A 15,752-nucleotide genomic window follows, 5' to 3' on the forward strand; every position below is an offset into this window, starting at 1 on the left:
AGAAGTACCAGTGGCTGGAGTAGAGTGAGTGGAGGGGAGAAAGAGGGGTTAAAGAGGAAGTGAGTGGTGGGGGGAAGGGGGGCAGGTTAGATCGCATAGGACCTTGAAGACTGTTAGAAGGCTTTGACTCAAAACCACTGTAGAGTTTTGAACAAGTCGCAGTCTAACATACATTTTACAGGATCACTGTGACCACTGTGTTGTGAATCAATGGGAGGGAGGCAAGGTGGGAAGTAGAGAGGCCAATTGGGAGTTTCTTGCAATAATCCAGTTTTTTGCAATAATCTTGTCCCAGGGCAGTAGCAGTAGAGGTGGCAAGAGGCAGCTGGATTCTGGGTATATTTTGCAAGTAGAATCAGCAGGACCTGCTGATGTGTTCGATGTGTGGCGTGATGAGTGGAGAAGAGGCAGGAATGACTCTAAGATTTTTGGCCGAGCACCTGAAACAGTGGAGTTTCCTAGTCAACTGATCAAGGAGAGACTACCGGAGGGCCGGGCTTGGTGGGAAATACCAGAAGTTTCGCTTCAGACTTGCTCAGTTTGAGATGGGCATTAAACATCCAAGTGCAGGTGCTGAGTAGGCAGTTGAATATACAGTCTGCAGTTTAAGCCAGACGTCCGTTCTGGAGACAGGAATTTGGGAATTTGCAGCGTAAAGGTGCCAGGAAACTGGATGGGATCACCAAAGGATGGAGTGGAGGAAAGAAGGGAAGAGGACCCGGGCCAAGCCCTAGGTTCCTCCAACAGAAGAGGGATCTGCAAGGGAGACTGAGAAGGAACAACCAGTGAGGCAGGAAGAAAACAAGAGCGGTGGCCTGGGAGGCAAATGAACAAAGAATACGGTGGAGGGAGCGACCAACTATTAAACGCTGCTAACCAGCCTCGTACGAGGAGGACTGGAAACTGACCGTTGGATTTAGCAATGAGGAGGTCACGAGTGACCTTGACAATGGGAATTTTGATGGCGTGGAGAAGAAGCAAAACCACACTGGGTTGGGCTTCAGAGAAAAGAGCCAGAGGTAGTGAGTACAGGCAACTCTTTCAACTAGTTTTGCTGAAAAGGGAGCAAAGAATGGAGGCAGTAGGTTGTGGCAGGGGACATGGAGTCGAGGGAGTGACTTTTTCTTAAGATGGGAGAAGTAGCAGCATGTTTTTTTTTATGTTGAAGAGAATGTTGCAGGAAAAGCAAAAAGCTGATGAGCTAGGAAAAGGGAGATAATAAACACCAGAGCCATGTCCTTGAATAAGGGGATGAGTCCACAGGAGGAGGAATTAGCTTTTGATAACAGCGTGAATAATTTCTCCATGGTTACAAGTGGGAAGAAGCATGCAGGCATTTCTGCCATAACAGGGTACAGGCGCTCCTGAACATTTTTTCATTCCCAAACTCATGCACTAAGAGTAACAATTTACGGAAAAAATAGCGTTGGGGCAGACCACTCCAAACCTATCCAACTTTGCAAACTGCACGCCAGCAAAAGCACCAACAAACATCGTTTTTAAAGAACTTTACACACCTAACAAATAAATGCGTCAGAAAATAAAGGATTCCACCTTTCCAAGAAAAGGGCAAAGACAGCTTGCTAGAATTTGGTAGGAGGGTAGAAGCTGCTGAGTTACACAGCAGGCACTTCCAAGACAGAATCTGTGGCCAAACCACCAAGACCTGGAAGGAGCAGTGGGCACGCATCATGTAAAGTACCTTATGCTTCTGCAGCTCCTCCAGTCAGCTCATGCTGTTGCTGTCCTGCACGTTCGGCTGCTTTTATCTGGTGGAACAAAACAATGTGCTGGGGGAAAAAAAATCACTTGTGATCCAACCCAATTTCCACGTTACAGTGACATCATCCCCCTACTTAGCAATAATATTTAATGTCCATTACAGAAACACGCAGTGTAGAACAGACTGTAAGTGGGAGATGCTGGAAGGTGGGCGGATGTGGTGGTGGAAGACCGTGGAAGTTCACTTCTGACTGTTTTAATTTTGTCAGTGAAAAAGTATGTGGTAATTTCCCCAGTTCCTGAGCCTGTAGTTGGAACGGTTCCCCTCGGCAATGAAAGAATCCGCACAATGGCTTCCGAACCCTGGGCCAAGGGTGTCTATTATTGGAGGACCGAGGTCACATACTCCCTAGGCTCCCCCTTCCTACCAAAATGGACAAACAAAAGCAATACTGTCTCTTTGTATGAACCGCGGCTATTAGTGCCACCAAGAAGAAAGAGGCACAGATGCTCAGTGGAGGTCTTTGGCATCTGAAGGCAAAGCTATGTCAGCCTGGGGTCTGCTGCTTTGACTCATTTACTTTTTTTGTTTGTTTGTTATTGCGGTACGCGGGCCTCTCACTGTTGTGGCCTCTCCCGTTGCGGAGCACAGGCTCCGGACGCGCAGGCTCAGCGGCCATGGCTCACGGGCCTAGCCGCTCCGCCGCATGTGGGATCTTCCCGGACCGGGGCGCGAACCCGTGTCCCCTGCATCGGCAGGCGGACTCTCAACCACTGCGCCACCAGGGAAGCCCTCATTTACTTTTAATGGAGGCCTGAGCAGGGGAGGGCTCTCTAGCTGGTCCAGGCACACTGTAAGCATCTCTGCATTTTGCCAGGAGGACCCGGGAGATCTAATTGCGCTCAGAGTGTCTGTGACCGGCCTGGATGCTGCGTGGAGCCAGCAGCAGACCCCAATAGGGAAAGTGCAGCTGTAGCCTCTTAGTTTTTGGAGCAAAGCCAGGCTTTCTTATGCAAGTAATTATTTTCCTCTTAGAAATAACTCTTGCTATGGAGGGCTCGACCACAGGAGACTAGGTGACCACGTGACCTAAACTGCCCATCTTGCAATTTGATCCACCAAGCCAGGAGTTCAGTGGGCCCAGCCCGGCAGCACGCCCTCATCAGGTGGGAGTGGTATATATCAGCACCGGAGGCCACGTGGCGGATGGTGCCCGTGAGCTGCAGGGACCTTATCCTGCGAGGCGCCTCCTGCCTGCCCCTCCCCGCCCCTCCCCTTCCTCACAACCATGGTCCTGTGGAGAATTCCCAATGAGCAGTTTGCCAGAGGAAAAAAAAAGTCAAATCTGGTTTGGAGACGGCTCTGCCAGTTTGGCTGGCACCTGCTGAGGTATTTCAGCCCCACTTGGGGCCGAGGGACAATGGGGAAAGGAGATCGTCTCAGGGACCAGAACTTGGAGTGGTCTGCATTGTATACTTTACCTAGAAGGAGAGATGACCTGGGAGGAAGATAACCCACCATGTCATGGGCAGTGGCTACCACTCGGAAAGGATGGTCGGCGACATGAAAGGAGGTCTGGGGTAGAGGAATGTGGCTGGACATCTCAGAACGGGCCCCAGTGTGGGAGAGTCTTTGGGTCTTAACCACTGGAAAAGTCAAGAATTCCCACCATGCATGAGGTTCTAAGTGTTCAAGCGGCAGATTGCCTGCCCTGTGCCTTCGGCCCCTGTCCTCAGCCACCCTCACTCAAAGTCCTCATGGACAAAGTGGCCATGGTTTCAGGGACACAGATGATGCATTGGCCCAACAAGGACTTCTCATCAAGGCTAACTGCCTACTGCCCCAGCTGATGAATTTTCAGCAGCAGTGACCAACCCCGAGACTTGTTATAATACCCCATCGAGGAGGGGGGTTAGAGTGGAGACCCTTCCCTTGCAGAGAGGGCAGTCATTTGTCCTCACTGGACTAACTGCTCACTCTGGACTTGGATTCTCCAGACCAGACACACCTTTCATGAACTTCCCAAATTGCCTTAATTCACTATCATTTGTTTCCCGGCAACAATGCTTTTCACCTGAGTTCAGTTACAGTGGTGTGTGTGAGGCAATAGACCTAGGCTCACAGAATTTCTAGTCTTATAGCATCTACCCATCACCTGAAACGTAAGGCCTGAGGGCAGGGTGGAATGGGCTACTCAACACTCAACTGTGCCGCAGAGAAGTCCTTGAGAGGCTGAGACGCCGCCCTGCAGGATGCTGTGTGTGCTATGACCCAGCGACCAGTAGATGGCGATCTTTCTCCAAAAGTCAGAAAAAAGGGACCAAGGGGTGAAAGTGGGAGGGATGCCTGTTACCATGTCCCTTCTAATGAAGCAGGCACCATGATGGAATCTGCTTTCCGGAAGGGTGTCAGAAGCATCTAGCCTCAGGAGTCAGTAGGGACAGAGCGCAGCATTCGGGGCCCAAAAGCAATGGCACAAGCTGTGCTATGGGCACCCAGCAGAGGCTGCAGTGGGTCATTGTGACAACAGCCCTGTCATGTCAGTTGGTTGGTGTTCCTGGTTGAGTAGCCACCTAGACTAATTTCCTGCCCTCTTGAACACCTTAATGTATTTTTTCAATGAACTCCTTTTCTGCTAAACTACCTAGAGCATATTCTGTCGATTGCAGCTGGAGACCCTGCCCCACACACCTGGGTTACTAAAGCCCACTCCTGTCCTCCAGGCACTGCCCATCTCATTCTCAGTAGGATGTTCACATCTGTTTTGCATTTATCCTTTTGCCAAATTTTCCAGGTCTGTTTAATATTCTTTGCCACCTCCCACCCAAAATTGCTTTTAATGCTTGGGCCTCTCAAAGATGTTGAACGATACAGTCTTCTTCATTCTGTGTCTAAGCCTTAATTGAATCTTTAGGAGAAAAAAAAATGTGTGAAGGTGGACATCTTTGTGTGTGTAACCAAGATGCAGCAAATGGCAGGTAGAAAATGTGTTTCTTCATGGACTTGAATGACAGTGGTAGACATATTAAAAGCGGTGGTTCTAATTACCTTTGCGTACTTGGCAGAATTAAATCATGGTTTCAGTGTCTGCCTAAGTAGCTTTAATATCAAATGCACAAGAGATAAAGCTTTTTGAGGATTTTCCCCAGTTTGAGGATATCTTCTAGTTGGAGTATTCTACAGGACTTTTTCCCCTTTGGCACAGGGTGTGGCCACCAAGAACAGTTAATATTTCTTGGACTAAATTAAACTGGCTCCTATTAGAAGATAACAGATGCCTGTGCATCTGAGGACAGTGAACCAAAGGGACACCCAGAAAGCCATGCGAGAGACGGACAGCTGTCAGGGGAGACACCTACTCTCTACATGGCCTGGAAAACTAAGCCTCAGGGATTCAAAATATATTGATTTTTCAAGAGGAAACACTCACTTGGATATTAGGTAAATATGATTGTGCAAGGAGCTATGCAAGAAAGCTTTGGGGCAAATATTAGGTGAGATGCAAGGTCTTCACAGAAAAATCTTGGTAATAAATCTTGAGTATTTTCATGCATGTTATACAAACACTACGTATTTTCAGAGTGTTTATAGCCTTTCCAATTCTCTTATTCTTTCTCTCATTCATTTGCTCCTTCATTCATTCGACTGCCAAGCGTCTCTGGGAACTTGCTGCATGTCAGGTTCTGGGGATGCTCGATGGTAAAGCAGCCCTGCCTGAAATGCTGCTGTGACAGCTCTCCAGGTGAAGAGGCAGGCAGGGAGCAGGAGAGTGATAGCCAGAGGTCCCAGTGTATGACCGATAGGAAAGGCTATCCTTTCCTATCCTCGACCTCTGGAAATAGAGGGATGAAAGCACTCTCTGGGTTATCCTCGACCTCTGGAAATAGAGGGATGAAAGCACTCTCTGAAAAAGCTCGACAAAGAGAGAAAGATGAACAGAGTCCAGGAAAGTATTTGAGAGTGAAGAAGAACTGATTTGTGGGGAGTTTAAAAAAAAAACGGGCTTCCCTGGTGGCGCAGTGGTTGAGAGTCCGCCTGCCGATGCAGGGGACACGGGTTCGTGCCCCGGTCTGGGAAGATCCCACATACCGTGGAGCGGCTGGGCCCGTGAGCCACGGCCGCTGAGCCTGCGCATCCAGAGCCTGTGCTCCGCAAAGGAAGAGGCCACAACAGTGAGAGGCCTGCGTACCGCAAAAACAAACAAACAAAACAACTGAAAACATGCCTAGGTGTGGTTAGCTTCGTCTTTTAGTTACATCCTATGAATTTAACGTGTTCAAGAAAATCAAGAATTTGAAGTGTCATTTTGCCACCTGAATGCCACAATCATTTAATATTGTCAGTTCTCATCAAGGTCCTTCAGCAAGTAACTGCCTTCTCAACTGTGTAACAAATGAGAGCAATTACAACGGGTCCACCCCCTGCCCATCCCCCTCCTCTTACACATTTTTTCCTACCACTGAGTAGCCATCCTTCTAGCTGCCCTTCTGTGGCTCCTGCCCTTGATATGTCTACGCTATTTGCAGTTGGGCACCTTGGAAGAGTGCGCATATTAACCACACGTTCTGCCAGGCGTCCCCAGATGCCCAGTCCTGGCCTCTGGGTACTAACATGACTCACTGGGCCAGAGGTTTTTTGGTTTTGTTTTTATGTAAGTCAGATGATATCACTCTCTTGCGCAAAACCCTCCAGTGATTTTCCATTTTCCTCAGAATAAACCCCAAAGTCTTGACCTGGCCCCTGGCACCCCTCTAACTCCATCTCTAACACACCCCCTTTCATTCTGGCTCCTTGCTGACACTGGAATGTTGCAAAGCTCTGTCCCATTTCAGGCCTTTGGACTTGCTGGCCCTCTCCCTGGACATTTCCCCGTACGCCTACACTGCTCAGGCTCTCTGCTCAAATGCCCGCTTATGAGCATGGCCCTCCCTGGCCTCCCAACCTAAGCCAGCCACCACGGCACCCTTCACGCCTAGTCTCCTAGCCACTCCTCCATGTCTCTTCACGTGGCTGACATGCTTGCCTGTTGGCTGTCTCTCAGCCATTTCATTGGCCACTCCATAAAGGCAGTGACCTCTTTGATTTGCTCACAGTTTATCCCCTGTACTGAAGTCAGTCTCTGACACATAATAGGCACTCAGTATAGATTTGGTAAATGATGGCCCACGTGAAGATTCCCTTCCATAGTCATCTGCCAACCAGACAAACAGAGCCAGAAAGGCCCCGGATGCTACAGCAAGTTCCCCCTCACTCTAACCAAATCCATGCCCTCCAAAAAGGAAATGTGTTCAACTGTTATTCCCTGCAGGGAAATTTTTTCCTTTGTGACATTCGAATGTATGGAATCAGGCAGCACGGAACAAGCTGCTCAGTCGTTACTAGGTAAAAGCCTGACATTTTCTGTGATACCCTTCTTGATTATGTAGGCGTATCACAGCCCCGCAGGCTGATTGCTTTTAGAAATAACGAAATTGTACTAAATTTCACCTCAACCCATGACATTCTTCACTCCTCTGGCTCCCCGCAGTATCTGACGTGTTGTTCTGTTTGTTTGTTTTGACAAGGTTGTGAGAAGAGGGCGTCCACTTGTCCCGCCCTGCACCCTCTCAGCCCCTCAGCCCATCCCACATTCTTCCCTCTCCTTCACTTCAGTTCTCTTGAAGACCCTTTTCCACTCCTGTGAACACTCTTTAAGCTGTCACTTGATTTGGAAAATTCTTTAAGAACTGGCTCATCCTTCAAATCAATACTGCGTTAATCACTTGTGTTATCTCCCCCAGATTACCTTGCATACTTGGTTTAGTTTCCATTCCCGAGTCCACTTTATCTGAGAAACATGTTGGCATGACAGCGATTTACTGTATTCACAGCAGAGACATATAAAGCAGAGGCTGATGCCACATCGACATGTTTGCAGGAATACAGATACCTACTTTGGCGACCTCAAAACCTCGTTAGCTCATCTGCTGGGGAAGATTAGACACCTCACCAGAGACTGGCTGAGAGACCTTGGGTTAATGCTCAGAGTCTCAGTTTCCTCTGTTGTCAACAGGATGACAATGAGAGCCTCCATATACCTCCCAAGGCTGTCTTGAGGTTTGGTTTGGTTTGGTTTGGTTTTGAAGTCACCATACAGCGACCAACCTCTCCGAGAGAAAATATAAAATGAAGTACTCTCCTTGATTCATAATAAAAAACTTGGAGGAGATCCTTATTTGACTCAACATCAGATGACTTGACTTTACTGTCTGTGTAATTTCCATGCCCTGTTTTCAAAATCAGTTCTCATTCAACTTGGATAAATAAAAGTTTATAGAGGTATTCAAAGTATTCAAAAGTGTGGTTATTGAAAACATCCCTGGAAATCACATCAGCTCATGGAAGTGTCCAGAAGTTCAGTAGAGATGACTGGCTTTCAGGACCACACATCAGGACTGCAGGACCTGCATCGGCAGGCGGACTCTCAACCACTGCGCCACCAGGGAAGCCCTATTTAATAATTTTTAAAAAGCCATCAGGAATGCTTTCACAGGACAAAGGAAGGAGGACCTGCCCACTTAAATATTAATCTTTGAGCCACACTGACATGGGAATTTCTCAAAATGTTCTGTCGGGGGAGTGCCAAGAAGGTAATTAAAATTGCTGTCATACCTTTAGGCTACTGCAGGGAGAGGGTCTGCTGAAGGTCACTCATGTAAGGAGAGTTTCCATGCTTATAAAAAGTCTGACATTCTTTACAGAATTACAAAGGGCAGTGTGTGCTCCGGTTTAGAAATGCAGCAGCCTGAGGCCTTCCCTGGGGGCGCAGTGGTTGAGAGTCCGCCTGCCGATGCAGCAGACGCGGGTTCGTGCCCCGGTCCAGAAGGATCCCACATGCCGCGGAGCGGCTGGGCCCGTGAGCCATGGCCGCTGAGCCTGTGCTCCGCAATGGGAGAGGCCACAGCAGTGAGAGGCCTGCATACCGCAAAAAAAAAAAAAGAAAAAAATAGAAATGCAGCAGCTTGATTAAAAACTGCAGAGCAATAATTTCCAAGGGGAACCATGAAAAATGTGGGGGCCGGTGAACCTATGTAGATGTATAAAATTTTGAAAACGAAGCTCAGATGTGGTTAAAAGTGCACTTTGGGTGTTTGTGCTGGGTTTCGTGTAGGTGATGTGGATGTCATGTGGAAAAGTGGAAAGAGAAATGACTTTGGAGTGAGCAGGCCAGAATCCAAACCTTGGCTTGGCTACTTGGTACCTTAGGGAAGGTGATTTAACCTCTAGGAGCCTTTGTTTCTCCATCTATAAAGCAGAGGCTATAAAACCAAGATAAGGTTTGTAAGGAACATGGCCTGGGACAGTCCCTGAGGAAACAGTCCATCCCTTCAGCATCTCATCAATGTTGAGAGACAGAACTGGAGAGGACTTGAGAATCAGAGCGTTCTTTTCCACTTCTCATTTATGTCTAACATTTACAAGACTGAAGGAGACCTAGGAATTGATAGGAACGGGACTCCAGCACCAGCCTCTTAGAATCAAGTGCTTTGAAAGTGGGAAGTGGTTTTTTGAGCACCTGAGAGAGTCCAGAACTAACAAATGGAAACCAGGGCTTAGGGGGAGACGAGAAAACCTCAACAACTTATGCAGGTGTCTGGGTCCCTTTCGTCCTCCTGTGCTTAACAGCTTCAATCGGTGTGATGAGCTGTGACGTGTTTCACATGTGGGGAATGAGTTTGAAGCCCACTGATGCCACAGCTGGGTGAATTTCAGTTCCGGCGTGGCCAAATCCCTAAAGCAAGTATTGAAGTGCTCATCACAGTCAACTTGATTGACAGGCAAAGCCATGAGGATAAAAATAAATGGTGTTTTATAATTCAAGAAATAAACATGCTAGGCGTGACATCTGTCTGTGATTGTGAGGGACTTATTGTGTTCTGAGGCCATCGTCAGCAGGGTCCCAGGCCCTTCTTGGCAGGATCTAGTGGAGTCTCCATGAACCCCCGATCCAGCAGTGCTTCCATGCATTTCCCAGAATCCCCAGAGGATGTCACTCCACATCTATGCAGCTATTGAAGGAATTTACCTCTATGGTCCTGTGTAGATTTAGAACGTTTCCTAAAGAGCCTGACGGTACAGTTCATCCATCCTCACCAACCCACGCTCAAGGTGGTGGCATCATCTGAGTTTTGGCCATCCAGAATGAGCAGATGACGGGGCAGTGGTCTGTGCATTTTGTGAATATCAGTAATGCCAGCCCTAAGACATGATGGAAACTTAACAAAAGCAGGGCAATAGTCTCTGAGGTAGGATTTAAGATGGGGGTGGCCAGGGCATGACATCTGCCTTACCATTCACTCACAATCACTATATCCTTTCCTCTGTGGCTGGACTGAAATCTTCCCAATCACCACTAATTGATCAAGTTCACACTCAAACTGAATCCTATTTGCCAACCCTGGTATAGGCAGCTTCTGGAGAACAACTAGAAACCAAAGAGGAAGAGGCTGGCCATTGGATCAGTTAGAGAAAAGGCGTGTTGGGGTCATTGGACCATATTCTCAACTACGGCTTTTCAATCCTGGGCTCCACTCAGTTAAGGATTTATCCTAACCTAGGTGCCATCCTAGGTGACACTGGGTTTGCCATAAAACTTTGTGTTTTTTCTTTTTTCAAATTATGGTATCCCCTTTTTGATACAAGAACCATAATTTCCTTAGTAAATAACCTAACTCTCAAAATTACTTAGTTGTCATCCTTGATAATATCCCTTCTTTCCCCGCTCCATCCACTTTACCAGCACACCTCATCAATTCCATCTCTAAAATCTATCCGCCCACTTCTATCTTCCTCGCCGTAGTCGTGGCCACCATCGCATCTCCTGAACTCCAGCAACAAACCCCTCCTCAACGGGCTTCTCCACCTCCAGTCTTGCCTTCTTCTAATCCATTCTCCATCCAGCGACAACACTGACAACGTTAAAGTAGAAATCAGACCCCACTGTTGTCCTTTAAAGACTCTCATTGCTTTCCATTGCCAGAATAAAACCCAGTGTCCTTATGGTGGCCAGCAAGGCTCTGGCTATCTTGGAAATCTCGCCTACACCACTTCCCCCCTGGCTCTTGCCACTGCATTCCTATCTGCAGAGAGGCCCTGACAAAAGTCCATGTGTAGCCCAAGGTCTTACACATAGCAGGCAACATTTTACAGTACATGCTGACAAGAGAAAAAAATAGGAAATAAAGACAGAAAGGTATCTTACTTTTTAGCCAACCAATTTTTTTTCCTCTTAAGGTTGTTATAAGAAGACATGTTCTATGAGGTTTTAGAACAATTAGAAATCTTGCTTTGAAGCATGGCAAAATATAGGTTGTGTATAAAGAGGAAGTATGTTGGATAGCCATGTTCCCAGTATGCAGTGGGGTGCCCTGAGTGTCTTCAAGCATTTGTGGTTGTCCTACAGCAAGGAGAACTTCCAGTCAAAGGACAGGGCCCTGGGGAAATTCAAATAATGCAATTTCAAAGGGTTAGGACTTTCCTGGTGGCGCATTGGTTAAGAATCCGCCTGCTAATGCAGGGGACACGGGTTCGATCCCTGGTCCGGGAAGATCCCACATGCCGCGGAGCAACTAAGACCGTGCGCCACAACTACTGAGTCTGCGCTCTAGAGCCCGCAAGCCACAACTACTGAGCCCGTGCACCACAGCTACTGAAGCCCGCATTCCTAGAGCCGGTGCTCTGCAACAAGAGAAGCCCAAGCGCCTAAACGAAGAGCAGCCCCTGCTCACTGCAACTAAAGCCCACGCGTAGCAACGAAGACCCGATGCAGCCAAAAATTAAAACATAAAATAATTTTTAAAAATAAAATAAAAGGGTTCTTGGTCAGTAAAGCTATTTATTTTCAAAGGAAATCCTTTTTGAAGCACTCCTTTCAGAATTCCAATTAGAGATTTGAGACGTATCGGCGCATAAATGGAAGAGCTTTAAATTGTAGAACAATATTGAGGACATCATACTGTTTGAGCCATCAAATAAACGTTCCACAGTATTTAGTTCATAACACATTTCAAGTTATATCTGTGTTAGTGTGTGTTAAGAGTCCCTTTAATTATTCTAATGAGACCTCCTTGCTTGCCAAGCTAGATTCTCATTCCATTTAGCCTGTTACGTTACTGTTCAGTTTTTCATGGGTTCCCTAAAATTGGTGGTAAGGGAGTCAGTTCTGTCCAGGGCAGCGGATAGTTTGTGTCTGTGACTCTGAATTCACGCATTTCTTCCACAAAGGTTTATGAGCACCTGTTGGGTTCCAGGACTAAAGCCTGGAGACAAAACTCAACCAAGACACAGTTTACACCTTGCAAGAAGAGTCTATGATCCAGTTAGGGGTGAGCAGGTGATTAGCATGCAGAGTGTAACTGGGCAGGAAAGGGGTTAAAGCAGGGGAGTGTGCTCAAGCCTGGCTTCTAGGAGTGTTGTGTTGAAGCTGAGACACAAGGAAAAGTCTAAGAGCAGGTGTCCCAGCTCAGAGGAAACAGCCTGAGAAAGACCTGGCGGCATTAGCATCCCATACGCACCGGCCTCCACTGGGTAGGTTACCTTGACCTTGTGGCCTGAGTCTCCAGGATCCCAGGTCCCTCTTCATTCTTAGCTCAGATAACCTTAGGAACCGGGTTCCCTAGCTCGGGTGACTGAGGCGTACTTGTGCAGTACACCTTTGTGTTCTCAGATTTCAGTTTCAACTGGGAAATCTTCGAGAGGCAAACTCATCCCCCAGCACCACAAAAAAAGTTAATAATGTACTTTTTATGTTACTGAGGATAGATTCAAATAAAATGACATGAAGTGAAATATACAGCCAATGAAAACATAAGTCAAAAGAAACTTATTTTAATAACTGGGTTCAACTACTTTAATCTGGGATTTATGAAATCATGTGGGGCTTGGAAGGGTGACTTGAATTTTTTACTTGTATTGTACTGAATTTTACTAGAATAAGCTTCACAGGGGCAAGAAGCTTGGTCTGTTTTGCTTCATGGATGTTTCCCAAGTGCCTAGAATACCACTTGGCACACAGTAGGAATTCAATAAATATTTGTTGACAGATACAAGGACTTTTATGGAGAAATTACATTCTGGGTAAGTTTCCTACATCCTGGACCCTTGATTATCAAGGGTCCATGGTGCTGTAAAGAAGGAGGGGGTAGGGTTCCCTTGGAGTGGGCAGCTATGTTCTAACATTGCAAATAAGCCAAAAATGACATTGGTAAGAGGAGGGGCCTATGGGGCCTATGGTTGTCTCATCAAGGGTTTGGGTAGAGCTCTTTTTTGGTAAATGTTGTCTATATATGGCAGATGGACATGAGGTGTCCTGTAAATCCATTTACTTTCTATTCACAGTCCTTTCTTGTAGGTTTAGGAGGAATTAGCCCTCATTCATTACTGCAGACACACACACAGCTGTACCAATATCCCTGGACCTTCCAAGGGTCAGACTGGCTGCCACTGAGAAGCCCATTATTCCAAGGCTTGGTTCTTCCCAGCCCATTGATTCTGCTGCTCTGAAACCATGGTTGGGTCATGAGAGCCACTGTACCAAGGGCTCCAGTATCTCTGGACACCCCATATAGCCATCCTTGCCGAGGTCCTGATAACCTCAAGAAATGCAAGGACCCAGCTAATCACAGGACTGCCATCCTTTTTCTTTCCAGTCTCCAGGATGCCCTTAAGTACTTCTAGCCCACAAAGTCAGCCCTCTGGCCTATCCTCCCTTTTGGACCCAATGCATCCTCACTTCAAGGAGATCAGCTACCTCTGCCTTCTGCCCTGCAAAAAAATGCCCAAGGCAAAAAAAAAAAAAAAAAAAAAAAAACCCACAGCCTGGCTATAGGCATGCAATTAGAATTGGGACAGAGAAAACATAAGAAGAACAAACAAACTATCTCAACGAATGCTTCTGCTCCTGCAGTACTGTGCAGCCATTTCAATTACTCCTCATTTGCAAGCCAGTTAAGAAAACACCCCTAAGAGAAGCCTAAGGACTGGGAACCAAATGCAAGACTGGCAACATTTACACTCTGAAATGTAAATAGAAAGCAAGGAAGCTTGCTCTGAGCTCACTTTGGCTGAAAGGCAGGGAAGCTCTGTTCTTGCCAACACACGCTTGAATCCGAAGTGAACTCCCCTGGCTTCTGGGCAAATCTTTCTGGTGTGTGAACCCTTCAACTTTCTGTCATTCCGAGGCTGTCTTCCACTCACACCTCAAACCCCTGGGAAGCTTCTCAGAAACTTCAAAAGTCACTCACTCAGACGCTGCTTTGGTGGTTGGAATATAAATGCTCAAGAGTCTTGACATCTTCTATGGGGAATCTTTAAAGAAAACTTCAAAGAAACAGCTCTCCTGCTTTGAAAAGTAAGTAATAAATGAAAGTAATAAATGAAAATAATTGCTCCTTTCTCTATGTCTCTGATCTCATCCAGAGGGATGGGTTTATTAAACAGGCCTGAGAGATTGCCAGGGAATACAGCCACAGGCCTTGGTGAGAGCTTGTGTGGTCACCGGGATCACCTAACCTCTTCCAAAAGGCTTACGTAACAATATGTGGACACCGTCACTTGGAAACCAGGCTTGATTTTGGGGTGGGGGTAGGTAGATTATCATTATCCTTTTACAAGTACCAAATCAGGTTTTATAATGAAGGGGAAAAAAGCATTTATTTTTTTTGCTTTTGTTTTTTGCGGTATGCGGGCTTCTCACTGTTGTGGCCTCTCCCACTGCGGAGCACAGGCTCCGGATGCGCAGGCTCAGCGGCCATGGCTCACGGGCCCAGCCGCTCCGCAGCATGTGGGATCCTCCTGGACCAGGCCACGAACCCGTGTCCCCGGCATTGGTAGGCGGACTCTCAACCACTGCGCCACCAGGGAAACCCGGAAAAAAGCATTTTTTATTAAATTAAAGTCTGAAGCACCGTTATACTTCTGGTATAGCACCTTCCCTCTTTTACAGACCATCTTTTTCGTGTGTACAATACAGCATAATGATGGAGTTAAAAGGAAAAGCGTAGAAGTTAGCTAGTGCCCACCCTTCCATTTAAAGATAAAGAAATACCATGGAAGGGTTTTAATTTTGTCCTATACCCACGCGTCGAAAAAAATGAAGCAAATGTTCTGAGTCTGCCCTTCAGCTTCATTATCAGTAAAATGGAAGAAGAGTTACCTACCTGTATGGTCAGGCCGCCCCAGATGGTTCTTCTCTTGCTCTTTGTACATTCTCTGCTCATCTCAACCAGTCCCTGCTTCACCTACACCCTTCTCACAGGAATGTGCTCGCCTCCTGACCCTTAGGCCAGAAGGGCTCCACCTGCTAGTTTATTAAAGCGAAACAAAAGCCCTGGTGATAGTCTTAACCTGAGGGGCTGTGAGGGACTTGCCTCGGCTGATGGTTTCCTTGGTAACTGAGGAGCCAACCTGTCATCAATTCCCCCTATAAATGGGGGAATTCCTCCTTCTCCCCCAGGTAGCAGAGTGCTGCTATGTCCTGCCTGCCGTCTATGGTGGGGTGTCCCTCCAGGACCTTTTGCTTCAGATGTGTAAGATCCCCTATCCAGTAAACAATTGATGTCTCTGTCGCTGTCTCTGGGCTCTTTCTTTGGTCTTGAGGCCGGGCATCCACAAGGCTTGCAGGCCTGCAGGGTGCGGCCCAACACTGCCTCATAGAGCTCTTGAGAGGATTAAATGCAATTATACCTGGAAAAAACAGAGCCCAGTTACTGGCACACAGTAAGCGCTAAGTAAATATTAGCTACCAAGGAGATAACTGTAGCTCTGACCCAGTACAGTGGCTCTAAATCCCAAATGAATATCAGAATTATGAGATTTTTTTTTTTTTGAAAAATACTCAAGCCCAGGCCCAGCTGCAGACACTCTAAGTCAATTGGTCTGGGGTGGGGCCCAGTTCAGGCACAGGTGAAGATGATTAAGCAGGTGATCGGATATGCAGCCAAGGCTGAAACCCACTGGGGTAGGAGGTTCAAGGATATGGCCGGAGCCTGTG

The sequence above is a fragment of the Phocoena phocoena genome, chromosome 14 (genome assembly GCF_963924675.1).
Source record: "Phocoena phocoena chromosome 14, mPhoPho1.1, whole genome shotgun sequence".
NCBI lineage: Eukaryota > Metazoa > Chordata > Mammalia > Artiodactyla > Phocoenidae > Phocoena > Phocoena phocoena.